Below are 27,101 nucleotides of genomic sequence, written 5' to 3'. Positions count from 1 at the left end.
AGTGCCTGCTTTGGTTAGGTATTAATAAACATTTTTAGGTGTTTCTCCACAGAGCAACAACCTCAGATGCTGTCTGGGAGAGACCAGAATTTGGTCCAAAACCCCAAACTTAGTGAGACGACTCTACAGCAGAAAATATCTTTTATTCCCATCCCTGTGGTCTGAAGACTCTTCTAGGTGCTGAAGTTGACTCCCAGCTCCTCCTTCCAAGCCACTGCTATTTTTAAAATGTTACTTTCCTGTGTTTCCAGCCACTTCTATGTGTGCCACATCTGGCCATGCAAACATTTTGCCTCCTTAAAACAGACCCATGGTCCTGGGCATCTGTTTTTTATTTCAGCCTCACAAGGGGGCCTGTGATACTGTAGCAGTGGAAACAATTCATTATCACAATTAAATCAGTGTTTCATCTCTTGGTTTAATCTGATTTTTTCCTTGCCTGCAAAGGCACCTCTGGGATTTATTTCAGTGTTAGACATGGATGAGGAATTTTTCTTTACTGTGTCCATGACTTACAGGACAATAATTCCTCTAGAACACAGGCTTGGAGCCATGTCTCAGCTTCATTCCATAAAAAAATGGGGCACGTGGAGCCATATCCTGTGTGCATTCCTTGCTGCACACCTTTGGGTCAGTTTGAAGATCAGCCTGGTGGCTCTAAGAATTTCACATTTCACAGAAATGCAGAAGATGAGGATTCATCCCCACCCACAAATATTGTAGCTGCAAACACAACCTTTATTATACCTTGGAGAATCCACACAGGCAAAACCTCTGTGTTGCTCCTTGCACCTTGCAAGAGGGTGAAAGAAACAAAATCCCTACAGCAAACCCACAGGTAATTAATGGAATGACTTCTTGCCTCCTCAAACTGTCAGCTCTGAAATAACCCGGCCCACCACAATCTGTTTCTGTGGGAAAGGGGGAAATGGGGAAGGGGAAAACTGAGACAGGGATGTGCTTTATCCCTCACCTCATCCCACTGTGCAACACCTTGAGCTGTACAATTGCCATCTCTGTTTTTGTAGGACAGTGGTGCAGGGGGTGGTTACAGAGAACAGCCCCAAAAATCCCTTTTGGCAGCTCTCCTGTCTCTGCCAGCACCAGGACAGCCCACAGCTTCCCCTGTCTGAAACAATTCCCCCACCAACATCAAATACTCATTTCCTTGAGCTGGGGGGAGGCCAGTTGCCTTTTGTGGAGAGGAGGAAGGCAGTGCTTGGCTAGAACGTGGGAGGAGGCCAAACATGAAAGATCATGGTAGGAATTGTGGGTGAAAACCCAGAAGAAGACAGGATGTTATCTTCACCAGACATGGGTAAGAGCTTTGTTTGGATGTCAAAGAATTGGTCAATCAAATTTTTTTTTGCCTTCCAGGAAAATTACATTGCAGGATTTTGGTTTGTACCTGAGAAAACAAAGTTATTTCTAACTGCAGGTGTAAGACTGTGAGGTGTGACGGACTTATGAACCCAAGTGATATCCTGCATATTCATGGAGCACCAGGGAGCCTTTGTGCAAGGGAGTTTGTGTCATTCCCTTCCAAGACTCTCTGAAGCTTAGTGATGACAGGCTAGAATCAAAAAGTGTGGGGAAACATCTGGAGATTATAATTTCAATGAAGAAGATGGATCATGTTTTAATTGCCTGTTTTATTTCTATATTTCAGTGGAATGCTCCTAAAGTAATCATTAACAAATTGAATTCTCATGAGAAAGAGGCAGGGCTTCTTTCACTGACCTAAACTTAGATGCCTAGAAGCATCTGAGGATACCTGAGACCCTCAGGTGAGGCTGGCTATGTAGGACCTCTGCCTTTCCGGACATGTGGCACTCAGGAACACCTAAAACTGCATCAGACACCTAAAGAGAACAACAGTCTGGCACCCTCAGAGTCCAGGCCCCACAAAATCATCTCCATTTTCTGCTGAGGATGTGACATTTCAGTGCAATGCCGCAAGTGCTGAGCCTCTAAATGCCAAGGAAAGTTAAAGAGCAGTCTGGCACTTCACAGCCAGCCAGCAAATCCCTAAAGCAAAGTATTCTACTTTTATTTTAAGCTTTTCTTTAGCAAACATAGCATGTCTGTATACAAATTATCACAAAGATCAAGATGTTCAGATCTGAAAATACCTCAAAACAACTGTCTGCTTTAACCTTTGCATATTTTACATATTTTTTCCTGATAATCAGATTCCACCCACTAAAGGATTTCAGAAGAACTGGAAGGCAATACTTCTATAGAGGGTATTTGTTGGAACATCATATCTCCTATAAAATGTATCTGGGAATTATTAAATAGCATCCTGAAATAGATGTTCCTCATTAGACCTATGCTAATTCAGAGAATCATGCCATTTTTAAACAAGATTGTACATGCAAATAACATCTCTTTCATTTCTAGAAAATGGCTTAAAATTTTGAGTCTGGATCTAGAACTTACACCTCGGGAACTGTCAAGAGCTCCAGGCTCGAGATCTTGCTGAATAAAAATAAAAAAGAATAGAAATAATATTAACACAGAGGTCCCAGCACCCAAGGTCTCTGATGAGCCCAGCAAGAAAGACAGGTGTGGAGTCACAGGTACCAGATAAATTCAGTGATCAGGAGCTCAGCCATTGAGTCTTTTTCAGCTGCAGGAATTAGTTGCAGATGTGCTGTACCTCCCTACTGGGTTTTTCACCATGTAAGTGACATTTCTTCCCAGATTTACCAGAGATGAGGTGATATGGGATGAGGACAGCTGGAGGTGGATGACTACACCTTCCCAGGAATGGAAAAAGAGAAACCTGGTAAATTCACAGGACTTCAAATCCCTCTCTTTTTTCCCCCCATCAGCTTTAAAAAAAAAAAAAAAAAAACAAAAACAAAAAAACACCAAAAAAAAGGAAAACCAAACCAGAAGGTGAGATAATCCTCTTGTTTGTGGTGTTTTCTTGGTAGCCATGGAGGGTGAGGTCCACCCTGGAGCCTGCTCTTTGAGAAAGATATGGAAAAGGAAAGGATGGCAAAAACACCTCAGAGGCTAAGGAAGCATCACCTACAAGAAAAAGTAGAATGAGTTGAAGCAATTTAGTGTTAAGACAAGACAAATCCAGTGCAGGCAAGATGGTTTCCACTCTTTGAGAATTACTAATGCCCAAAGAACTAAGAAAAATTATAATAAACCAAACACACATATTTCCTTTGCTATTTTCCACCTCCAGGAACTTGCATTTCCAGGATTTCCTAAACTAGAGAGTCTGCTGGAATTTAATAACCCTCAATGGATTTTTATCTGTGCATTTGTCTAAGTGCTTTTTGAACCTGCCACAGCTTTCAGTAGTCACAACATCCTCCAGTGAGAGGTTTCATTATTCAATTACAAGCTTTGCATGCCACAAGAAGAACTGCATCTGCACGTTTGTCTCAACCTATTTCTTTCATATAATTTGATGGCAATTTGGTGTTCTTGTGCTAGAAAAGACTGTGGGCAATAATTTCTTACATGTTGTCTCAATGGCACTCATGGTTTTTAGAGGTCTACATCACAGGAAGAGAAGTCAAAGGCTTATCATGATGGATTTGGATTGCATGTTAATGATAAATTGTCTTTCTAGTGGTAAAGGGAATGAGGTGGTGAAACAGATTGTATGGTAGGAGGATAAGCTTGATTGCATGTGTCAAGAAGGCAGACAATCAATGCTGTTCATGATGCAGTTTATCCCATTCTGAAGTAAATGTCCACATTCAGTCAATTAAATTGCACTTTAAATTCCACTGACTATTGACTGGGTCTTCAGTGACAACCATGAAGCTCCAGAAGCCTTACCTACAGAGAGATAACTAAAGTTAGAGGAGTAAAAAACCACCCATTTGGGTCCACCCAGGCAAAGCAGGACTGCCAAACTTTCATCTTTAGCAATGCTAAACTGTAGAATCATTGGATTCTACAAAAATGCCATGAGGATAATTTGAGTTATTGCGACAAAGACCAGCTTTTCCTGTGTGTTCTTTGATGCCAGGCTCACACCGCCAGATCAACTCCCATATATTTTGACTTTGCAAATTGTGCAGGGCAGCAGAAAACAGTGGCTGAGCTCTGCCAGGTCATGGAGTGGAAGTGAAGCCAAGAAACTGAACTGTGGCAGGAAAAGATGGAATCACTTGAGTTCCTTGCTCTCAGCAAAGCCTGTAACAGGTATTTTTCCCATTGACAGCCCAGTGCTGTGGCTCTGCACACCAGGATGCTCCTTCCTTTTTCCTTTCCCAGATCTCCAGACTTGAGGGATCAACAGCTGACCTTCCCTCACAAGGGCAGGCATTGACTTTGGGTGGGCTTAGCTTACCCAAAATTATTTCCATTAAGTAGAAATTACTAAAAGATGACCTTGGTTTTTCCAGGCACCACCATCTCAGCCGTGACACAGCCATGGAGATCAGCAGCAAGGGCTGACCTGGATCCCACAGCTCACATTCACACGAGTGCTCAGGTTCCTAAACCAGGGCTACATTCACAGCAGCACACAGGTGAAGCCTCAACAGTTCCATGTCCAAAGTCCCTCATGGAGCTAATTCCTCAGCCAGTGCCATCACAGTGGCTAATTCCATGCCAGCTGGTTAATTCACCACCTTTCCACTCCTTCCAGGTGCATTTCATTATCCCTACATCTAATTAGCCAGATGTAAAGAAATGCTATTTTTTTAATATTTTAATTTTTTTTTTTTTTTGGTGAATAATGGCCACTCTTAAATCTATGTACCACAATAATGGCAAGTAATATGAGCAGCATTTAACAGCCATTGAGCTCGGCACAAGCCCAATTGACATGCAGGAGCCTTTTATAACCAGGTACTCTCTGCACTATCATCAATTATCTCCTAATTAAACAACAAAATTCCCTTGAAATGCCCCGGTTAGACATCATTACTAAACATTTTGCCATCACTTAGTGGATTAATGTGTCTAATTAAATAACTTGCAGCGTGGAGGCAGGATCATGGCACGATACTTGAAATGAGGTGTGCAAACCTCTATAAATTGTTTGAAGTCAAAACCTGCTTGGCTTGTATTGACACAAAGGATTACTTTAAAAATCAATAGCTTTCTTCTGTTATTTTTTTTCCCATCTGGGTGAATAAAAAAAAAAAAAAGAAGCTGCACACAAACTCCAATGATAAATTGCCACTGGAAATGTTGGATTTTACATGCTCAGAGGAGAGACAGCTCATTTGCTCAGTGTTTTCAGGGATGGGAGTCTGAGGATTTTACAGCAAGGATTTGATAAAATTTTCCAGTTACTTTTTCATCAGTGATGAAATCTGAATCCTTTATACACCTTCTGGGATGTCACTCCATACTGGAGCCTAATTTCACCTATAAGAAGGATTTCCTGCACTGTTCATATGATACTATGTACACCAGAAAGAATTTGGGAATTATCTTCTCCTGGGAGCGAAAAAAACCCAGGCTACTGGGTTGTTTCTAGATCCAATCTACGTCCAGGAAACTTGTGGGTTTGCAGGTCCACCTTCAGCAGCTTCCCAGTTATTGATGCAGACTGTAAAAGAGCTCTTTGAGGATGAGATTCCCCTTTGGAGCTGGGGGTTATTCAAATGTCACAGTGACCCTGATGACAATGTTGACTCTCAAATCCATGACAACAAAGGGCAAACCCAAATCACTCTTCCTCTATCCTAGGAAGCAATAAACCAACAGCCTCTCAGTGAAAAAAAAATTTAAAAATCTGAGAAAAACATGATTAGGTGGTAAGATATTTTCGTGTCCTGAGGCTGTACAGAGGGTTCAGATTTGTATTCAGATAAAGTGATCACAGTGAAACTGAAACTCCCTGCATGGTAACTACTTCTGACTAATGTCAAGGATGTTGCCTGAATTATTATAAACTCTAAGGCACCTACCAGAAGCAAGTGTGTCCCAGATGCTGGTTGGTTGGATGGGGTCCTGAGCCCCCTGCTCTAGTGGAAGGTGTCCCTGCCCCCAGCAGAAAGCTGGAACCAGATGATCTTTAAGGTCCCTTCAAACCCAAGGCATTCTGTGATTGATTATTTTGTTGGCTGGCACTCCAAAAATACTGATGTCATGGCTGACACACTCTCCATCAGGAGGCAGACATTAAATCCCTTTATTTTGCAGTTGATGACCTTGAATTTTCACTTAATCTGCCCCGCTGGGTTGAGCAGAGCCTTCTCTGTTCTTCTCTTTCTGCCAAATTGAGAGCAGAAGGATTCAAAGTGAAAGTCACACACACACACATATGAAAATGATCCCTTTGGCTTTCCTGTGGTCTGCAGCTTGATCACTGAACTGCTTTGGAAGATTGATTGGCACACGAGTGCACTTCTGGCAGGTTGCACAGAGATATCCAGGTAATCCCTCAATGTTCTGCTGTGGTTTTCAGTGTCCCTACTACCCTAGGATGCCACTGCCTGCCCTCAGGCCAGCATGGTCATAGGTCACATGAGTTAGAATCAAACCCACTCATCTCCAAACAAGCACTTCCTGCCTCCCCTTCAGCCTCGTATGTGATGTGTCATCATCTTCTGCTTATTCTACTGCCCAGTGCCCGTCACAAGGGATCAGTTCCCCTTTCTCCCCCTGCACTGAACATACCACACCAAGAGAAAACCAGGCCCTGCCCAGAGGGGACAAACTGCTCACAGGGAGGTGGCATTTCATCTGGCCAAGGGGTAAAAGCTCTTGCTAGTGGGCTTAGCAGAGCAGCCTGATGAAAAGCAGGCAAACAAACCCGTGCAATAATCCAAGGGATGCCTTAGGGTTTAGGCTGGAGGAAGGAGTCACATCCAGGCCGTGGCAGAGCAAGTCAGAGGCACAACTCCTCCAATGTGTAGGTGACAGCCCTCTCTTCAGTCAGATGGAGAGACAGTGCCACCTCTGCTGCAAGGAACCTGGAGAACAGAGTGTGAAAAAGAACTGCAGAGGGACTTTTGACAAGGGCTTGTAGTGATAGAACAAGGCACATTGGCTTCAAACTGAAAAAGAAGATATTTAGGTCAGATATTAGGAAGAAATTCTTTCCTGGGAGGGAGGTGAGGCCCTGGCACACGTTTCCCAGAGAAGCTGTGGCTGCCCCATCCCTGGGAGTGTCCAAGGTCATGTTGGATGAAGCTTTGAGCAACCTGGGATAGTGGAAGATGTCCTTGCCCATGTCATGGTGTTGAAACAGAAAGCTGTTTAAGGTCCCTTCCAACCCAAACCATTCTGTGTTTGGGGACACTTGGCCTGGTTAGACAGGAGTGGCCACCTCCTCCACAGCCCCACAGACCTCAGCAGGAACAGCAAAAGCAAAATTACATCAACCCTGTTCAAGTGGGAAGAAAATAGCTCTGCACCTCCAAGATGGATTAAAGCTATAGTTGTTGGTCCTCTTCACCTCCTGCTCCACATTGTCTAGATTATCTCCTCAAAAGCAGACTCTTACCTTCTGAAATTCCTCCTAGCAGCACATGGCTGTGCCCATCTCTGCATTTTTTCTCATTTTCCCTCGTGTCCATCAGACTCCTCAGCTGAGGGACTGCAGCTAACTCAGACCTTCAGCAAGGACAGCAGGTTCAAGCATGGAAGAGTCAGTCCATCCACTTCTACAATTCTTTCACGTTAGAGGGGGGGAAATGTCTGCACAGGAATAAGAGCCTAGAACAGCTCCCCTGGCTCCATGTCACTGCCATGGCTCAGCACATCCCCCCTGGCTTCCAATATCAGGGCAAATGCATTGAGAACATTTGCAAAATTAATAGTGAGACTGGGGGGGAATACAAATAAACACATGCATAAATACTCACATGGGCAGATGGGACAGAAGACTGTTCTGTTCCTGCAACTCTCTGTTATCATCTGGGCATCTCTGACTTGCTGTCACCTCCTGCTTGCCCTGCTGCTGCAGGTGACAAGAACCTCTCCTTGGTTTTAGATGCAGACACCTGTGGTCATTCCCTGAGGTGTCTGCGGGTGTACATCTGTAGGACTTTCTGATATCCTATGTAGATTATGTCCCTGCTGCATCCCTGCATATAAACATTTCTGCAGAGTGCATATGGATGTGGCTTGGCAGTGTTAGGGTTACAGCTGGACTCGATGATTTAAAAACTGTTTCTCCAACCTAAGTGACTCCATGTATGAATATGGATTTGCATGCCTAAATACCTTGGGGTTTGTTACTTGTATGCCTCCAGATTAATGCATAATTATTTCAGCATTTGGTTTTCTGGCTCCTAAAAAGCATGTTTTTTACTCTTAAATTCAGCTCTTGACCTTAACTCTTAAGTTAAGATCTCACTCTTAAATTAAGCTCTTAACTTGCTCTTCCAGCAAACCTCATATAGAAATCAGTCCATGTAACTTTTTGTTTCAGTACATTCCTTCTGTCCCCAGACTCAAACAAAACAAACCCTTACAGTGACTCTGAAGTAAACTCATACAAGTATTCCTCTTGATCCAGACTTCTAAAATGATTGGAGATGTTCATGCTGTGGTTTAAATGAGCACAAAGCCCCTCAAGTCAATGAACTTTTTCTGATTTGCAAGGAGCTGCCTCTTTGACTTCATCTTCTTCACAAGATGGATCTGATTCTGACTGGCAGCTCTCCATGGAAGTGAAATTCTACATGAATTTCAGAAGGAAAATACATAATTCCTAAAGAGAATTCATACTGCCTTAGCATCACAGTTATTATTTAGCATTTGTATTTCACCAGCACCTTGGTTAAAAACCCTCATGCTAGGATGAGTCCAGACCCGTAGAGGTGAAAATTCTGCCCCAAAGAGCCCAGAGATCCAAATCAAAAGAACTGGGAGAAGAAAGATGCACCACTGGAATGAAATATCAAAAATAGATGCATAGTCTTCATACCCAGTGTTAAGTGTAGTGACATTACCAAAAGTCAAGGCCCTGTGCACCTCATGACCTTCCAATTGCAACACAGAGCTGATTCCCCATTACTGAATGTGCAAGGGCATAAGAAATAACAGGAATTAGGAGTTTGTGCAGTGACATTTTTAAACATTCACTGACTTTTAAGGAAAGCCCACAATGAATATTAAACAACCCCCTGCCTTTCCTAGGGTTGGTAGGTAAAACTTGACTTTCTCAGTTATGTGAGGTGACCTTTCAAAATCATTTTTGTCGCTGCACCATTCCCCTGTTCCCCTGGTTCTGCAGCCTTATACACTCTAGGACTTCAAAGAATTAAGTCTCTTTTGCTGTTAATAAATGGGGCCCTGCATTCCCTCACCTAGAAAAGGACTTTTGACAAATGCTACTGTGCACAGAAGAGTGCTCACAAATTATAAGAGCATTTGAGTGCAAAGCAGAGGTACCAATATAAAGAATTGCTGGTTTCAATTGTTACATTTAGTGCTACAGCACCTTGATGCTTCACACAACACCCAGATTAAGTCCAAATCTGCAATGCTGTACTGGAAGATAAAACACAAAGCCTTCTTATCACCAAAGTCCCACTTGAGCCTTCAAAATAGATTTCAGGTACAACTGGAGTGCTGCACTCAACTCCTGTGTGGGGGACCCTCTATAATGCAGTCATTTAATTTCAGGGCATGTTTGAGCTTTTTCTTATGTATCCTGAAGGAAATCATAGAATCAACCACTTGGGATCAGAAAGCAAGAAACAGATTGTAGTTTTGTTTTTGCTCTGTATCTTTTGTTTCTCCTCTCATTAGCAAGCACTGCCAAGCAGCCTTCCAGCCACCTAATCCTCTCTGAGAGCTCTCTAAGAATCATTCAAAGCAGGAGGTAAAAAGTGATTCATACACAGATGTGTCTGTCATTGTCTGGAAAGCAAAATGTTCAAATCCACCAGAGACAAAACAGCCTGAGCTGACACTGTGATGACCTACTTTTAATAATAAATGAAAGCTTCAGGATTGTGTGTTTGGGGTAAATCTGTGAGGTCCCTAGAGCACAGCTAGGAGATATCCTACAAGAAGGATGCTCTGGGATATTTTCACCCTTCAGGTCCTGGCCTTCTGCAGAAAGAGAAGATAATGCAGCAATACCATGGCTTTCATTTGTTACCAACAGACAAAAGGAGCAGAGAGGGACAGAGAATCACTTAATGCTGGAAAATACCTCCAAAACCACCAAGTCCAACTTTCAGTGAAGCAGCCCAGGATGTTTTTCATGCCAGGGGTCCAGAAATTGCAACCATTTGTTAGGTTATCCCAAAGCTGCATTTCCATTGCTGTAGTGTCAAGGACGATATACAAGGATTGTGATGCAATGCACAGATACCAGTGATCAACCAGCCCTTCCTCCACATCTGCAGTGTCACAGAGCAGCTCCCTGAGCTGGTTTCAGCTGAGCTCAGGTATTTCTGCACTGTACTGAGGGCAGCAGCACCGGCATCCCCAAAACCACCCTGAGTGAGGTGACATCCTCTGTTCACACCTGCCCACGGCAGTGTCCCTGCTGTGTGCTGCCCCAAACTCTCACCTCCTGACAGGAGCTCTTCCTGTGCCTCCCTCACAGCCCTCTGCTCACACAGGGTACTGGAGGCCACTTACAGCAATAATTTGTCCTTAATTTCTTTCCCTTTTTTCTCCCCCTGGTCTCCTTATAGGAAAGTGGAGGTTTCAGTGCTTCTGTCCACGCTGCAATACCCCTTGGCCAGAGTGGGCATGAATGTCACACCAAGCTGTGTTTCAAAGGGGTTGATGGAGTGGCCTTCAGCCATTTGTAGGAAAATAGAAACAGTGAGCACCACAGCCACGAAATGCCTGGAGATCTCCCATTTACTTTTACCTTTGCCAAAATCCCATTTCTACTGCAGCTAGCAATGCTGCAGACACTTGGGCACCTAGGTGGGTTACAATCAGTTGGCTGTGGACAGTGAGAGGATCATGGCTTACTTTAACTTCAGGTACCTGCCTAAAGCTGGAATTGCTCAGGACATTGACCCAGGTGTCTCTTCCTGAGTTGAGAACTCTGGAGCATCTCCCTCTGAGGGCCTGCTCTCCTGGCTGCCAGAGCTGGTCTGAGGGCACTTGGTTTTCAGAGTGACACATTTGACACCATCTTATTTTGTTCTTTTCCATACTGCTGAAAATTGAGTCCATTTTGTCTCTTTCTGTGTGTCCCAAAGCTGAGATTGATGGAAAAAGTATCCTGGATACCCAGTGTCTTCCAGGGAACTGAGGTTACTGTGGGAAGTGATCATTTTGAGAAATTTATGGCCATAATAGAAAGGATCACAGAATCACAGAACCACAAAACCACTTAGGTTGCAAAAGACCTCTGAGATCTTCAAGTCCAACCTATGACCACAATCACCACCTTCAACACAGAATCCCAGAATCAATTAATGCAGGGTCACAGAATTGATTAAAATGCGTGACAATGATGTGACAGTGGTTCCCTTAACCAAACCCTGATGTGTTTCCACCAGCCAGCCCTGATGGTAAATGCGCTCACATCAGAAATCTTGATAGCACCGAGAAAACGTTTTGACCTTTCACCTTAACCACTAAGAAAAAGCAAGCCAGCAAACCCACTCCTCACCCAAAATATTCACCACACAGAGGTCAGGCATGAAAAGTTACCTTCAGCAGCCTCTGCTCAGCCTGACTTACATTAACCCTGCAGCAGAGGGGGATGATTTCTGGGAAACTTAGAGGGAGTGTGCAGACAACAGCACCCAACTGAATAACCCATTACTAGCACAATTTCACTGGGAAACAACAGTCTGGCAGCGCCTTTGTTTCTTGTGAACAGGGCACTTCACAAGAATTAATAAGTGAGCTCACGTGAGAAACACAGAGAGAATTCGGAGAAATAAAACGAGCACCCTCACAGATCATCTTTGGCTCTCAGCTGCCCGTGGTGGGTCACAGAGGAGAGGTAAAACTCACAGGAAGGGCTGGGCTTTGTGTGGCTGGCCCTAGCTGAGGGGTGGCACTGGCAAAGCAAGCAAGGGGGGGAAGATCAAAACTCATTTTGCAGCACACAGAGAGGTAGCGGGATGGGAGTGGAGCAAGGGGCTGCTCAGCACCCTGTGTTGGGTTGGGGGAGGCAGAATGGGCTGAGTCAGGGTTAGCACCTTCCAAACTCTGTCTCAGTATCAAAGACCCGTTTCCTAAACTACTGATGACTTGTCTCAAAGCCTTTCTTGGAAAAAGCACTACTGAGAGTGTGAAGGAGTGTGAAGGCCTCTATAGGACCTGATGCCATTTTGGTGAAGAGGTCAGTTTGGTGCTTACATCTTCATCAGTGCTGTGTGCACACCTACCAGCTCCCACTACATCTCCTCAAGATTTCCCTTGCTAAATCAGCTCTTCCTTTGCCTAAATCTGCATCAGTTTCCCTCATTCTTTAAGCAGAGGGTGGTGAGGTGTCGCCCTGATTTTTCAAGATTTTCTAAGCCTTCTGATGTTTACATTCTTGTAACAAACTTTATTAAGTACTTTCTGTAAATAATGTGTTGATTTGCATTCTTTTATGGAGGAGGAGAAACTTGATGAACTGTTGGTTTGTCCAGTGTCATTGGAGAGGTGGCACTGGCACCCTCCAATCCACTGTCACTTTTGGAAATCTATAAATGTTGGAGTCAGGAATTAAAAGTGACTTTTTTACCTTGAGAGATCTGTGGACCTTGAGTGTCTGTGTTGCATTATTTTGTGTCCTACAGTGACAGTGAGGCCCTGGCACAAGTTCCCAGAGAAGCTGCCCCATCCCTGAAAGTGTTCAAGGCCAGGTTGGACAGGGCTTGGAGCAACCTGGGATAGTGGAAGGTGTCCCTGTCCATGGCAAAGGGGTTGGAAAGATCTTCAAGGTCTTTTCTGACACAAACCGTTCTGGGATTCTGTCATTAACTTGTGCCACACCTCAGGAAAGACTCTCCAGTGGGACAAGTCTCCACCTTTCTCCTGTCAGGCCTGATGTCAGTTCTCACCACGTGCCTTACAGACGTGTCCAAGTGAAAAGACACCTGGAAATAAAATGTCCTGGGACTTATAAGGTGGAGAGTGTGCCTGACTACCCAAGAGCCAGACACTGCCCTTCTGTGTCCCAAGATTTTGATCCCTTGTCTATAAAAGAGGAAAGGCTGATCCTTTCCAGGAAAATTAAGGATAAATGCATTAAAACCTAGGAGATATTAATATAGTGGATGTGAAAACCTTTAGTCCTGCCTTAAACATCTTATTCTCTCCGGCTTTGCCCATCCAGATTATTTGCTGTTAGAAGCAAACAGCAATAACAAAAAAGGGTTTCTTTTAGGACCCAGCACAAGAGGTTTCTGTACACTCAGCACTTCACAATTATGAGTGATAAACTGCTTTGATTTACTACAGTGTATAGCCCAGAATCAAAGTTATCAGACAAAACTTCCCACCTCCTCACCATTACATGAGATGGGCAAGCATCTAAGATCCAAATTTGGTGTCTTACTGCTCTTTCTGACAAACTATTTCAACTGTGTGTCTGCTAAAATAGTAAAGATTAAACAAAAAAAAAATTTGGATTCCTGGGAGTAGTTTTCAAACCTGCTGTGAGTGCACACTCACTACAAGTGCAAGAGTCCTTATCAGATTTGAATTTGAAGAAGGTGACTCCAAGAACCTCTGTCCCACCTCTGCAAGCATTAGCAGCATCCTCCAGACATGATGTTCATTTCAGATTCCACTTATGCTGCAGATTCAATCTTGGTATGGACCTCAGACATGAGAGGACACAATGGTGTGAATTGTCAGCAGAAAGGAACAAAATTCAGACACCCAAATCTAAAACTGAAAATAAAAAAATAAAAAAAAATCAGCCTCACAATCATCTTGCCTTTAGAGTACCTTCTAGAGGGGTAAAAAGGATAACAAAGACAAATGTAAGCATACTGGAAACCTTGCTGATCTCTTAGCCTCTGTGACCTCCCTGGGCAATGCCTTCCATTGATTCCAAATGAAACCAACCAAAAGGTCTTTTAATTGGCAAGGCAGAGGACATATAAATACACAACAAATAGATCCCAATGCCATTCTCCATCCTTGGAGGCATTCAGAAGCTGCCTGGGCATGGTCCTGGGCAGTCAGGTCTCTGTGGCCCTGCTTGAGCAAAGAGGTTGGACAGAGGTCCCTTCCCAGATGTTCTTCAGATGTTCTGTGTCTCTGAGATATCTAAGTTGATTTTTGTCTGTTGATTTTGCTTCAGGTTTCCCTGTGTTGTTAGCTAATGTCACCAAAAGACATAGAAGTGGTCCTGCAGCCCTCCAGGACCAGGCACTTTGTCTCCAATTGTGGTCAAGAATAATGTTTGGATTGGCTTTCCATGGTTCCCATTTCAGGGAGAATTATTAGGGGTGGTGGATCAGGAGTCAGAGGGGGGATGTTGTTTTCACACAAGCAATGGGAGACTGTTCTCCAGGACAGCAGAGGAGCTTTCAATCACAAGTGACTTTGCATTTTTCCAGCAGTTCCAGAGCAGCTGACCTCTCAGGCAGTGTCACCTGGAGTGCATGCTCTCACACCACGAACCTTTTGTGGAGGCCTTCACCCAGTCCCACCTCTCCACCCCTTTCCCCCCATCACTCTGATCACTCAGCCCTTCATGTGGCCATTTCCTGTGAGAATGATGCCTCTTACAGGCAAAAGGGCAACCCCTTTTTTTTTTTCTTTTTTTTTTTTTTTTTTGTTTTCTTTTGGGGTTTTGTTGGGTTGGTTTTTATTTTTTTTTTTTTCCTTTTCAGTTTTGCTTTGCTTGTGTTTCTCACATCCAGGCTGTTGTGCTGCTCTGGCTGAGAGCACTGAGGTGATGGGTTGAGTCAGCAAAGTGAAGAAACCATAGCCTGGAGTGGTTGGAGACAGGCAGAGTGTGGAAACCAGCAGGTGAAGGCAGGCAGAGGCTTTGCTTCCCTCAGCCTGTGCCCTAAAATGCATTTTATACCCCTCCTTAAATTGATTATCTTGAGTGCTGCTGACAAACCAGAGTACTGAGCCCAAAATGACAGATAAAAAGCTTTGAAACTTTACAAAATCAGAGGTGAGCAAACTTTATGGGCTGGGAACATATTTAGCACCATATGCTCAGCTGATCCTTGGCGTGAGACTAACAACCTGAAGGATTTTTTTAACACCAGCACTACAGTTGATTTATTTCTCTTTATAGCTTGAAAGGGACAGCACAAACCTCCAGTCAAGGAGTTCCAAGGAAGTAAAGTCAGGCTGGACCCTGCAGAAAGATTTACTCAACGTTTCCTGGTGAAGCCTGGCAGATGGGCATCGTCACACAGCGTTTTGCAAGGGTTTGGTTTGCTCACTGCATTTCCTGTCCTCTTCTGGGCAGGCCAGGGACCTCCCGAGCTGGAATTGTGTAACCTCCAGCTGGGCAGACATCTCATAGGAACAGGGGGTTTGGGAACCTGCTGTATGGTAAAAGGGATGAAGTGACTTCTCTGCTGCTTTCCAAGCAGGTTTTGGGTGGGTTTTTTTGGTGTTTGGTTTTTGTTGTTGTTGTGTTTTTTTTTTTGTTTTTTTTTTTTTTTTTTTTTTTTTTAATCACTGCTAGAAGAGACTGAAATGTAAATTAAACCTCATGATAACATGCAGTGCACTCTTGTGGAAGAAGTGGAAACCTTTGAGGGTGGAAAGGAAAAAATCCCAAAAATACAAAAAACTCTGATAACAACTTGACCTGTTGTATTTTTTCTTTATTTTTCAAACACATTAATTCATTCATTTCAATGAATTCAAAGCACAGACCAAGAGGAATATTATATCTCCTTTCACAGCAGTTTTCAAATACGTTCTCTTGTTCCACCTCCTTCTCTAAATTAACAACGAATTACAAACAACTTAAAAAACAAACAACAGAGCCCAAATATTTTGAGAATGAAGCTCTTCAGAAAGGCCCACTGCCCAGGCGAAACGCTCAATCAGTTTTGGATTTTTTTTTTTTTCTTACTGAAAATGTGGGTGGTTTTCAAATACAGGAAAGAAAACACGAAGGCTTGTGGTGATATTTTCCACCAGAAAGATGCAGCTTTAAGGGCTTTTGGTTTCCAGATGCCTCCACCCACAGGAGTGGCCTCATCTGCTGTAGAAGGTGACGCCTGATTAGTTGTAGAGTCAAGTTAAATGACAATAACAATGCTCAGCAGTCATTGTGTGTTTCAGTGGAAGCTCTGTGTCAGCTAGGTAATTATCCTGAGTCTGGGTAATTAATATGGCAGCTGCCTCCCAGACCACAGAGCTTTTAAATGTGATTAAAAGCTGCTGTGGGGAAGAGAAAAAAAAAGAGTGGAAAGAAGTGGAGAATCTGTTCTTTGTATCTGTGGTAGACAGGATGGAGTTGAAGATGTCCCTGCTCGTTGCAGGTGGTGTGGATTTGACAGCCTTTAAAGATCCTTTCCAGCCCAACCCATGCTCTCGTTCTGTGATCCCATAGCAAGGAATGGGCTCAAATCCCAGCAAGGAAGGTTTGCACATGAAGGGCAGTGAAGGACAACTTTGGGACAGGCTGTGGCAGGGTGTGGACCTCACCAGAGGTCTGGAGTGGCAAGATGGGTGAATGTCCCTTCAGAAAGGGCTCATGTTGATTTCCCTTGCAGCGGGTGTTGGAATCCTTGGCTTGTCTTACCAGCAATTTTCCCTGATCTGAGATCTGGTTGTTGCACAGTCAAATGTTTTGCTGGGGGACGATGCAGGGTCAAACCAGTTGCCAGACTGGAAGGAAGTGGCCTGGTGCACTGTCTTGTGTGTGATACGTGGTCAGTAACCCTGAGCCGAAACATCTGCACATCTGCCAAGCTCCTAAAGGCAAAGGGATCCTCATGGAACCCCCTGCTGTGCCATGCTCTGACCCCCAGATCACACAATCACAGAATCCTAGAAAGGTTTGGGTTGGAAAGGACCTTAAAAATAATTTCATTCCAACCCCCTGCCATGGTCAGGGACACTTTCCACTAGACCAGGTTACTCAGAGCCCCATCCAACCTGGTCCACAACACTTCCAGGGATGGGATGTGACCTGTGTGAGTGAAGCAATGGGGTCAGGGAATGGGGGTCAGACCATGGGGCTGCATCCCAGCTGGGGACATGGCAGTACACCACCCAAAGCTTGCACCCAGCCTCAGTGCAGGTAGATATGGCCCTCTAAACATCAGCTTCCTGTGCAAATTTCAGCAACAGCTTCAGCAACCAACAGAGCTGAAAATTGAAGCTTGGAATGGCAATACATGGAGTTTTGATTATCTACAGCTCGCCTTCAGCTGGGGTGAAAGAACCTATTCTTTTTATATAGTTTTGGTATCAACAGCCCAGTATAATGGACTCAGAGGCAGACAGGAAGGATGATGTGTAAGTTAATGGGGTGTGAGCAATTAAAATGCAAAATCATCTGCCTCACTAAATGTCTTTTTGTCTCCTGCCAGTGACAGGAATAGGTATTACAGACCAATTGTCCCAGAAAATAGGAAAGCACCACTTCTTGAAAGCAATTAATTTCCCCTGATTTCCAAAATCCCAGCAGCCTTTCCCTTTGCCTCGCCTCCTTTCTCTTTATTTTAACGTATAATTTACATTTTAGAGTTCAGCATCAAGGGGAAAATAATCACAGTAATACTCAAAGGGCTGTCCCAGCCTGCTCAAAGTGAACACTTACAGGCCCTAAAATTTTCTGAGCACCTCATTTGGGTGATCTCAAACAAAAAATCTTTCACAGAACTGGCAGGTGTCCTGTTCTGTACATTGGCCTTTTAGAGAAACACTATTTGAGATTCTTCACTGGAGCCTTTGGAGCCACAGAAGGTGGCTGAACATGGTCTCATATTTTCTGTGGGTACACCAGGGAGCTGAAGGACATCTTTAGGTCTCCTTGCTATAGCTGTGATCAGCTTTGTCTGTCAGCAAAGCCCACGAGCCCCACAGAGCTGGTGTGGCCCTGGAGAATAGGGGAATTTCCCACTGTCTTCTCCAGAATCCCTTGCCACCACATTTCTGGGGTTTCCTTTCCTTCTTGTGGCTTCTCTCCCATGTTCCTGGGCCAGTTTCCTGCTCCAGATCCACCCATCCATGACGGCCAGCATCTCACCTTTTCCGACAGCACAGGAGGAAACCATGATTCCTGTGGGGCTGAGAAGATCTCCTAGGGAGTATCCTGAGCAAAACTCACTTTTGACACCCTCAGCCCCTGAAAGGGATGCACCAAACAGGCACCACCCATCCTCCTTCCACACTACAACCTGGTGTGGGGTTCCTGACACCCATGTCCAAGGACATAACACAGTGGGAGAGATGAATGAGGAAAGGACTTGTCTGCAGACACTCCCTCTGCACCCCTCAGCAGCCCCACGACAACAACGCTTTGCAGCCTGGACGACAAAAAAAAAAAAAAAAAAAAAAAAAAAAAAAAAAAAAAAAACCACAAAAATCAGGTTGTCGTATTTCATTATTTTGGGAGAGGGTTTCACTGCAGCCAGACTCCCTGGCGGCAACAGGGACCCCAGCCCTGAGGCAGGCTGCTGTGCAGGACGGACACCGGGCCGGGCTGCGTGGGGACACACGGAGGGGACACCGGGGCGGGGAGGGGGTGGTGCTGAGGACGAGGAGGGGACGAGGAGGAGGAGGAGGAGGAGGAAGAGCGGCCAGGGCAGCCCCGGTGGTGCCTGCGGACAGCCCAGATAGCGCTGCTTCCTTGCGGGGGCGGCGGGAGCGCTGAGCCGGGCTGGGCTGGGCTGTGCCGAGCCGGGCTGTGCTGTGCCGGGCGGAGCTCAGCAGAGCCGGGCTGGGCTGGGCTGTGCCGAGCCGGGCTGTGCTGTGCCGGGCGGAGCTCAGCAGAGCCGGGCTGGGCTGTGCCGGGCGGGACTGGGCTCAAGCCAAGCCGAGCTGAACTGAGCCGAGCAGGACTGATCCGAGCCGAGCCGCGCTGCGCGGGCAGCAGGTACCGCCGGCGGAGCGGAGCGGGATGCGCGGGGATGCGCGGGGATGCGCGGGGGATGCGCGGGGATGCGCGGGGATGCGCGGGGGATGCGCGGGGGATGCGCGGGGATGCGCGGGGATGCGCGGGGATGCGCGGGGGATGCGCGGGGGATGCGCGGGGGATGCGCGGGCAGGGCCGGGCAGGGTGTCCCGCTGCAGGGCGACGTGCCAGGGACGGGTGGGACCTCCGAGGGAGAACCTGAGCAGCACCACCGGGAAAGTTGAGGGCACTGCTTGGTGCATTTCAGTGTCCCTGGAAGCTCCGCTGCAGCCATCGGCGCTGCTCTTACGGGGTTTAAAGGTGACAACTTGGCATTTGTCCGGAGAGTTGTGGGTTTTTTTGGTTTTTTGGGGTTTTTTTTTATCTTCTTACCCTTAAATAAGCGTATAAATTGCTCTCAGCTTCTCCACCTGATGTCTCTTGCGAATGTTTGCGGTTTCGCCGTCGCGTTTTCCTGCCTTTAAAAAAGAGCGTTGTTTTCTCCCGTGTATCTTCGCGTAACAGAGAAAAGGGGAAAGTGAGAAACATAATGAAACAACTGCAGTGAAACAGCGACTACAAACAGTTTTAGCCAACAGAGTGAATAAACTGGGGGAGATATAGAGGGAAAACCCTTTCTCCTGCTGGGCTTAGTGATGATTTGTAGGAGTTTTATGGTTACAGCAGTGAGGAATAGGACGGCCGGCCAGAAGAGCGGTTTTAGATGCGATGCTGCATCTCAGCGGCTGGGTATGTACCACTCTGGGGTCGAGTTTGCAATGTTCTAGAAAGAAGAGCAGATTTGAAGGGGAATGAACGGCCTCCATCCCTCCTCCTCTCCGCAGTGCTCGAGCTGCATTTCCTTTCGGAGGAGGGGACTGGAAGCCCCAGCCCGGCTGAGTTCTCTGCCGCACGTTGAACTCGAACAGAGTTAAACTCTTGGGTGTAATCAGATCCTTTCTACAAGGCAAGTAACCAACTTGTCGGCTGCACTTTAATCTCCAGGAGTGTGATACTTTTCAGCGAGGAAAGTTTTTACAAGCTTCCTTTTTTTAAATTTTTTTTTTAAATTATTTGCACTGATAAAAGAACAGTAGCAAAAAAAAAAAAAAACACCCGACTTCAGCAGCTGAAAGCCACTCAGTTGAGTCATGCTAACAGCAGATTATTTAGTAGGGTTACTAGGGCAGGAAGAGATAAAGTTTCACTGAACTTTTTATTAAAAAAAAAAATTAACAAAGGCAGGGGGAGCAGCAGAACTATTTGCAGTGAAAAGGGCAATGTTCGAACTTTTGCATTCTTGAACAGCCAAGTCCTTGAGGCCCTGCACGTGTGGGGTTTTTTATATTTCTCTTTTTATCCTTCTTTTTAATTGAAAAAAGGACTTCACAACCCTTTTGAAGCCACCAGGCATTGTGGGTTTATGGAGAATGAGCTCTAGGAGCGGAGTTGAGGGACCAGCGAGGAGCACCTGCTCCAAGGAGGCTCCTGTCCCACCTGGTTGTGGTGGAGCAGGACTGCATCCAGCTGGAAGTACCAGACAGCCTCCTAGGATGCTGCTTTCCTGCAGTTCACCAGGGAGCTGCCCTTGCCTGAGCTCCTGACATCAGAGCAGAAGCTGAGTCCCAGTGTTGTTGCCTCCGTCTCTTTTTTGCTGTCTGGGCTGGACATGAGACTTTGGTGTCTGCCAGCCTTTACTTTCCAAGGCTCCCTGAGCCCTGCTGGACCCCTCGTTTTCCTCTCATGACTTTTTACCCAAGCCCTGTGTGGACATGAGGTGAATTAGGCAAGTGATGCTCAGCCTGTGCAGAGGTTTTGGCCTGGAAAGAATCCCTGCCTTAAGATGATGCCACAGTTGCACTGGCACCAGGCAATGCTGAGTTTGGTTAGGCTTTCCCCTCACTCTTACATGTATTTTATGATTTATTTTTTAAGGCCCTATTGAAGATTTAGATCTCTCTCCTGAACCTCTCCCCTGCAGCTCAGCAGCCCCCTGTGCCCAGCTGGTTTTGTGCTCATGTTGCTACACTGGGGAAACCTTCTCAATTTTTTTTTCCCACCTCAAGGAGAGCTGTGAGGGTTATTACACTGCCAGGGTGGAGCTAACTGAGCTCTTTTTTTCGTGCCTCAAGTGTGTTTCCTTTCAAAGAAAGTTACTTGGTTGACTCTCAGAGCTTCTCACAGAAGCAACACGTGCCTCAGTATCCCATCAGAGGTGGAGAGCTCAAAGGAACGAGGGAGAGGCAAGGAAGGAGGGATGGAGGGAACAAGAGAAGCAGCTTAGCTTTCCCAGCATGCCAAATTTTTATTTTTCTTCCTTGGGATCTTTTGCTGGTTAGTCTCTGTTTCCACATTGTTCTGAAGGAAATGATATGGTGAATATAACTTCTGATGGCAACTTTTTGGTTTCTTCTCTTATTACCTGAGTTTAATTGCAAAGAACTCTGCAGCAGCCTGGGTGGGAGGTGAAGTGTGAAGCACCTTCCAGGCCTTTGTCAGGAGAACAAATGCATATTCTGTTCTGCTCTTGGCTTTTTTAATGCATGTTTGTGGATCCAAGTTAAAACACTTGGCTGCAACTTCTGCTGCTGCTTCCCATTTTGCTGAAGCCAGGATTTGTGTAAACAGAGTGTTGTTCTTTGCCCAAGCTTCGAGAAAGTGGCTCTTAAAATAGAAAAGGAAGAGAAAGTCAATAGAGGAGTATGAACATCCAAAACCTGCATGTGTGAAACCATGGAAAGGATTAATCAGAGCCTTGAGCCTGTAGTCACAGGTACCAGGAGCTTTGCACAGCTCCCTCCCAGGGCTGCTCACGGGCCTGTTCTCACACAAAAATGTTCCCCAGATCACGCTGGTGATTGACATTGGAAGCAGCCTGCAAACACTCACTGACAGTTTGTTTCCATCCCATGCTGTTGTTCTCTGTTTGCCTCCTTGCCTTGCATCCAGCTCCTGGCTGGGAGGAAAACATTGGCAAAGGCAGCCCAAGCTGCAAACCCTTGTCTGTAGCCAATTGCACAGTGTTTTTATTGTAGTTGTGTCAATTTTGTGATTTATCTGCATCGCTGTTTCCTTGTATTAATATTGTTATTTATTGGGCCTGTTGGAGATTTTTTATCTCTCACCACCAGCCAGATCACACCCAGCAGCAGAGATAACATTTATTAACTGTGATGGTGAGAGTGGAAGGGACCCAAATTACTTTTCAAATCACACCCAGCTGTCTTAGCAATTGATAATTTCTCTGGTTTGCATCTTACCTTTTAGTAACACCACTGCTTTGGAGTGGTTTTCTGGGGCAGAGTGGTGACATCCCTTTTGGGAGTATTTTTATTTATTTTTATTTTATCTATGCATTAGAACATGTGCTGTGTTTGCTCCTTTGGAGCAGAAATGCTGAGTGGAGTAAATGCAGTTTTAAAGGATGTACCCAGGGTGAGATGGAAAGAAGCTGGTGCAGCTTTCATTAAACTGTGCCCCATCTCTGTCACCACAGTGCCATGTGTAGTGAGGATGTAGGGCTCAGTTACCTCTCAAGTGAATTTCTGATATTTATCTGAGCTGTAAAGACCCATGAGATGTCCAGGGGATAAGCTCAACGTGCCATCTTTCTGTTTTGTTTCTGTTTTAAATGGTCATTTCCACCTTACATTTGACCCATTTTGGGCTGGATTGTTTCTCAGCAATCAACTGCCCCAATTGTTATGGCATTTAATTTGCTTGGCATTCATTGTGAAGCAGTGTATCCTCCTTTCCTGATCATCCCACTTATCTGCAGGAAATAAAAATAGTCAGAGCATTTGCATAGGAAATACCAGTGCTAAAGACGAAAAAGTTTCTGGTTGATAAACAAGCGAGGAGAGGGAGGGGATGAGTCTTGGGCCCATCCATGTATGATATTCAGCCTGATTATTTGGAATCATAGATCACAGAAGGGTTTGGGTCAGAAGGGACCTTAAAGATCATCCTGTTCCAGCCCCTGCCATGGGCAGGGACACCTTCCCCTAGACCAGATTGTTCCATCCAACCTGGCCTCAGACATTTCCAGGGGTTCTTAGTGAGAAATCTGCATTCATTTACCAAAATATCACCTCCTGACATAGGGAACCCACAGTGACGAAAAAGATGAGTTTTCATCCAAGGTTACCAGACCATGGAGAGTTAAAGGAAAGTATTTGATGTGACGTCTAGAGGAGAAAGTTAGAACACCTTCCATGATACTTAAATCCAAAATGGCATTAAAAAACTTTTTGTACTTTTCACATTATAATAATCAATGAATTTGTCAGTGGGAGGGCTGTTCCCATAATTAAAACTGCCCTGACAGGACAGGGAGATGAGACTGCACATGAATCCATAAAAATAAGTTAATTCTATATACATTCTTATCTACAGTGTGTATGAGTGAAAGCAAACTTAGCAAAGAAAATGGTACATAAGGAAGTAGAAAAGGTGAAAGAAGGAGATGGAAACAAGGGGAGGTGTTGAAGCCTTGTGTGTAGCCAAATTCCAGCTCTTCCTGGGCACACTGACCTGCTCCCTGGTGAAGTGTTACGAGAGCAGGATCTAAGCTGGAAGCATCAGGGTTTACAGACCCAGATGGCTTTAGAGGACAAGAGAGATGGAGGAGGTTTCCTTTCCAAAACACAGAAGATGGTCAGGGTTTTATAAGTTCTTTAATGGAAAATATTTTGGTCCACAGCAAAGATGTTTTGATTCTGAACTGTTATTGGGTCTTATAGGAATGTAGTTAAAGATGATCCATGCATTTCCATTCAGTTGATTCCAGGAGCTTCCAAAGTGCAAAGTGACACCTTCATGTGGTGCAGAAAGGTGTTGGCTCTGTCTCCAGTGTCCATGGAAATAGTGATCAGGGAAGATGTGGATCTGTGGGTAAACCTGGTTGACAGAAAGAATGAGGAACCTTATGGAAGCAAACATTACGATTAGTTTGCTTTATCAAAATATTTCAGACCCTATAGCAAAACCCATCACTTTGCTTCAGAAAATACCCTTATTTTTTAGTTGAAAGTCATTCTTTATGCTTGCCAGAATTTTCTATAGCAACAAAAAGCACTTCTCACCACCTGCTTCTCATGGGTTTCATAATTTAGAAAGGTAGGAAAATGATGTTTGAAACTGGTTTGAAAAGGTGATCCTAGACATTGGTAGTAACGTGAGGGAGGGTGTGAGTGTGCCTGCAGAAGTGGACCCCTGAGCTGAGGGGGTGGGATAGACCTCAGACTCATCAGGACTGCAATCTGAGGCAGGAAAACACCTGAGTGGGAAAAAAAAAAAAAAACTGAGAAAAAGATGCTGGTAAGGAGGTGGGTATAAGATAAGTCTGTGGTGAGAGGGATGTGTGGGGCTGGAACAGCTCGTACAGGCCTCCCTCCTGCAGAAGGATGAAGGTTTAAGGTACATATTCAGCTGTGTTTAGGTCTGGCACGTGTTACTGAAGGGCTTTGGTGGTAAAGGTGTGGCTGATGAAGGAGTGGGGGATCAGTGCAATGTACAGGAGCAGCCTGGTCTAGTGGAAAGCATCCCTGCCCATGGCAAATGATCTTTAAGATCTTTTCCAACCCAAACCATTCTATGATTCTGTGACATATGAGGCATTTGGAAGGTGCAGGAAGAGTACAGCAGACAGCTTAAACCCTGAAGAACAGCTCTAAATCAAGAACAGAGTCCTCCTCTGTCATCACTAGGGTATTTTATTGCAGAGCAGCTGCCCACCCAGGCCAGGAAGTGCAATTCCTGCCTCAGATATCATTGCACCACATGTTTCTGGACAAGCAAATAAACCCAGTCCATCCCAACAAGCAGGAGGGCTGTCTCACCACTGTAAATGCAGCCATTTGCTGAGAGTGTGGATTTAGTGCAGCTCATCTCAGGGATGCAGGGGTTGAGCGTGGAAGAGGAGTCTCCAAGCAGACTGGTTGTAGGGCTTTGGCTGAGTTGTTTTGTGAAGTTATTCTGGGTTTTTTTTCTGAATAAGGAACCCTTCTGACAAATGTACTCCTAGCTCTGGGCTGACAGCAAGGTTTTTCTTGGGTTTAGTAGGGGAATATTTTATCTCTGTCTGTTCTCATTGATGCAATAACTCATCATTTTGTACCCAGTTCTTTCCTTGGGATCAAACACACAACAGCACTTGCCTCATTTGGGCTAAATGACTGTTGGAAAGGTCCTGATCAATACAAACTACCCACATATGTGGCCTTAATTTTATTTTTTAACCCAAAAAACCCTGAAAAAAGTAAAGCAGAGAGAATTGCTAGAGAGTGACAGCAGAATTGTCATAGAACCATTGAATCACAGAATGGTTTGGGTTGGAAGGCTTCTTCAAGATTGTTCCAACCTCCCTGCCATGGTCAAGGATGCCTTCCACTAGACCAGGTTGCTCAGATGCTGGCCTGGAACCCTTCCAGGGATGGGGAGGGAGATCACACTCTCACATAAAGCTGGAGTGACTTTTCTGAACCACGCAGGTGTGCCGCAGCTTTGCCTTGGTGCAAGTGAAGCCCTGATTCAGCTGGGTCATTTAATGACCCTTTTAATGATTTTGTAAATAGCAGGTAATTTGTAAATACCACTTGTAAATAAACAATCCCCAGGGATACTCGGGGACACCACAGCCAGCAGCAGGATGGCTGTCACCTTCCCATTGGGGCCAAATTTTGGGATCACCTGTTGCCATTAAATCCCCAGGAACCTGACTCCAGGATTGTGCTGGGAGCAGGGGCTTAACTTCTATTTTGTTTCAAATCTAAACTTATACATGATTAATTTTTCACTTGGATCTGAGCATTTTCTTCTGAGGAGGTTTTTGATGTGGTCGTTTCACTTTGCTGTGCAGTTTCTGTGTGCTGGTGAGGCTGCTCCTCTTTCTCACCTAAATCAGCAGCAAAATCAGGGACAGCTGAGGTGGGAGAAGAATCTGAGTGAGAGGAGAGGCATTTTGGGGCTGATATGTCAAGAACAGAAGGAGCATCTGAGGCTTATGGAGATCTGCTCTGACTTGTGAATGGGATTTGAAAAAGGTTATCCATGGAAAACAAAGAAAAAAGTGCAGTTGTGGGAGTCACTGTTGCTTGTCTTGAAGGACTGAGCATGTGCTGAGGGCTGAATTTACCCAGGTTTTCCCCTCCCACCCTTACCGTAACACTTGCTATTTATGTTTTGATTTACAACACGGGTGAAGTAGTAAAAAAACGTGCATCCTCCAGCTTCCATTTTCAGCTCCCCTGTCCCTCCTCCCCCTCATGCCCAGTGAGGGTGTCAGGACAACTACAGACATTGTTATTCAAACAATTAAAACATTGGTTAAGTAAATAAAAACTTCAGAGAATAGCCCTTTTTCTCCCTGTGTCCCCACCTCCATCAAAACAAGATGATTCTCTGCAATGTATTTTGTAGTGAAATTGGAAATTGGTGTTTTTACCAAGTCTCTTCATGGGAAAATTCAATTATACAGCTTCTGTCAGTTTTCCCAGTTCTTAGACATTAGCATTGTCCTTCTGCCTTTTTTATAGACCAGATTCAGACCTTATGGAAAATAAATAAAGGTTTCAGTGCATTTTGATTCAGTCTGTTGTACTTAGGGAGGGCTGTAAACCATTCTGTCCTCAGCATTTTTTGGCTCTGTCTGCAATACCTGTGTTAGCTCCTGGGGGTTTCAATGCAGATAAAACACCCATAAGCTGATCTCTGAATTAACTCAGCTTCTGGCAGGTGGGAGCCATCCTCTCTGGTGTCAGAAGCTGGGGTTCCAGACACACATCTCCACCTGAACCAGGCTTCCCTCAGCCCTGGGGAAGGAGGCATTTGAGGTCACCAGGCATTTGACCCATTTCAGTCAGCGAAAAGGGGATAATGGAAATTGAAAACCCAGCAGATCTCTTTCTTTCTGCTGTTTGTGAAGGGGCCTGGGGTGAACAGTCCGCATGCAAATGTGTGTGGAGGAGGTAGGAGAGTGAATGTCTAAAGCTGGCTGTCAGGAATTGGTTCATTTGGGTGAAGAGGAGAGGGAAGGGGCCTTCAGTGTGTCCCAGTTTGGGATTTTGTGAGTGTACCTGGATGTCTGGGTGTGTGACTGAGCTTTTTCTGTGGCCAGTGGTCTGTGAGGAGGAGCAGCACATTCCCTGTGCTCTGCACAACTTAGCTGAGCTGGGACAGTGATGGT

General features: G+C 45.1%; 1 protein-coding gene and 1 long non-coding RNA gene across 2 annotated transcripts in view; one reads left to right on the top strand and one right to left on the bottom strand.

Annotated features, from left to right (window-relative positions):
• Positions 1-6,122: 6,122 nt before the first annotated feature.
• LOC135301215 (uncharacterized) lies at positions 6,123-10,218 on the bottom strand. The gene is made up of 3 exons (XR_010362946.1): positions 10,106-10,218; positions 6,749-6,908; positions 6,123-6,204 (listed from the first exon to the last, which is right to left on the bottom strand). It is a non-coding gene; the product is annotated as an uncharacterized LOC135301215 (long non-coding RNA).
• An 8,525-nt stretch (positions 10,219-18,743) lies between these two features.
• Positions 18,744-27,101, top strand: part of PRKCQ (protein kinase C theta) — a 51,996-nt gene continuing 43,638 nt past the window's right edge. The window contains exon 1 of the mRNA XM_064421711.1: positions 18,744-18,898. The gene's annotated coding sequence lies outside the window, so the exon portion shown is untranslated. The remainder of the gene's footprint in view (positions 18,899-27,101) is intronic.

Source organism: Passer domesticus, chromosome 5 (assembly GCF_036417665.1).
Source record: "Passer domesticus isolate bPasDom1 chromosome 5, bPasDom1.hap1, whole genome shotgun sequence".
Lineage (NCBI taxonomy): Eukaryota > Metazoa > Chordata > Aves > Passeriformes > Passeridae > Passer > Passer domesticus.
This window is presented reverse-complemented; position numbering and strand designations above follow the sequence as displayed.